The 1,644-nt window shown below is 40.5% G+C and overlaps 1 non-coding gene across 1 annotated transcript; it reads right to left on the bottom strand.

The window, feature by feature from the left end:
- Positions 1–921: 921 nt before the first annotated feature.
- LOC127746307 (small nucleolar RNA R71) lies at positions 922–1,029 on the bottom strand. Its single transcript, XR_008007927.1, has one exon. It is a non-coding gene; the product is annotated as a small nucleolar RNA R71 (small nucleolar RNA).
- Positions 1,030–1,644: the final 615 nt, after the last annotated feature.

Here is a 1,644-nt window from a genome sequence, read left to right as displayed (position 1 = left end):
CTTGTCTGTGGTATTCCGAGTAGGATTCCGGGATTGAATGACTGTGACGTGCTTCAAACTTTAACCTGCTGGGCGTTAGTGACAGACGCAAAAGAGTGATTCTATTTCAGTAGGAGCGGGAACCAACCGGTGATTAGCCGTACTGTGACAGAGTGCGTGCATAGTTTTCACTGCGAGGATGGGAAGTAGTCACTGACAACGGTGACACCCTACATAGAGCTTGCCATGGAAGGAACCTGCGTGTGAGAAGAGGATTTCAAGGAAGAGTTGAAGTCAGAGGACAAAGCATCTCCAAAACTCCAACATATTTCCCAGTGCTGAAAATCAAAGTAACATTGTTCCCTCTTTTATCAAATCCAGTAATTTCACTTTTAATCCAAATAACCTTATTGACATCCTGACTATGATTAATAAAATAAATATTGATTGCTTCAAACCAATAATCTCTGTGGATTCGACCCTTACTCACGTAAGGTATTACTTGGACGACCCAGTACACTTGCTGGTCAGTTGAACGGAATTGTGCAAGTAATCAGTTAGTTAAATTAGTTCTCCTTGGCACATGCCAAGGAGCCATTAATTAAGAATCACAATTTCATCCACCACATCTCAATCCCAGCCGTTGGAGCAAACAATTTTGAGCTGAAACCTCAACTAGTTGCTCTAATACAACAGAACTGCAAGTTCTATGGACTTCCATCAGAAGATCCCTACCAGTTTTTAACTAAGTTCTTGTAGATTTGTGAGACTGTTAAGACTAATGGAGTAGATCCTGAAGTCTACAGGCTCATGCTTTTCCCTTTTGCTATAAGAGACAAAGCTAGAACATGGTTAGAATCACAACCTAAAGATAGCCTGGACTCCTGGGATAAGCTGGTCACGGCCTTCTTGGCCAAGTTCTTTCCTCCTCAAAAGCTGAGAAAGCTTAGAGTGGATGTTCAGACCTTCAAACAAAAAGATGGTGAATTCCTCTATGAAGCTTGAGAAAGATACAAGCAGATGACCAAAAGATGTCCTTCTGACATGCTTTCATAATGGACCATTCTGGATATATTCTATTATGCTCTATCTGAGTTCTCTAAGATGTCACTGGACCATTCTGCAGGTGAATCCATTCACTTAAAGAAAACGCCTGCAGAAGCTCAAGAACTTATTGACATGGTTGTAAAAAACCAGTTCATGTACACTTCTGAGAGAAATTCCGTAAATAATGGGACGCCTCAAAGGAAGGGAGTTCTTGAAATTGATGCTCTGAATGCCATATTGGCTCAGAACAAAATGTTAACTCAGCAAGTCAACATGATTTCTCAAAGTCTGAATGGATGGCAAAATGCATCCAACAGTACTAAAGAGGCATCTTCTGAAGAAGAAGCTTATGATCCTGAGAACCCTGCAATAGCAGATGTAAATTACATGGGTGAACCTTATGGAAACACCTAAAATTCATCATGGAGAAATCATCCAAATTTCTCATGGAAGGATCAACAAAAGCCTAAACAAGGCTTTAATAATGGTGAAAGAAATAGGCTCAGCAATAGCAAGCCTTTTCCATCATCTTCTTAGCAATAGATAGAGAATTCTGAGCAGAGCCCCTCTAACTTAGCAAACATAGTCTCTGATCTGTCTAAGGCCACTTTAAGTTTC

This window comes from Arachis duranensis, chromosome 3, assembly GCF_000817695.3.
Source record: "Arachis duranensis cultivar V14167 chromosome 3, aradu.V14167.gnm2.J7QH, whole genome shotgun sequence".
Taxonomy (NCBI): Eukaryota; Viridiplantae; Streptophyta; class Magnoliopsida; order Fabales; family Fabaceae; genus Arachis; species Arachis duranensis.
The sequence above is the reverse complement of the archived record's forward strand: the minus strand, read 5'-3'. Positions and strand labels throughout refer to the sequence as shown.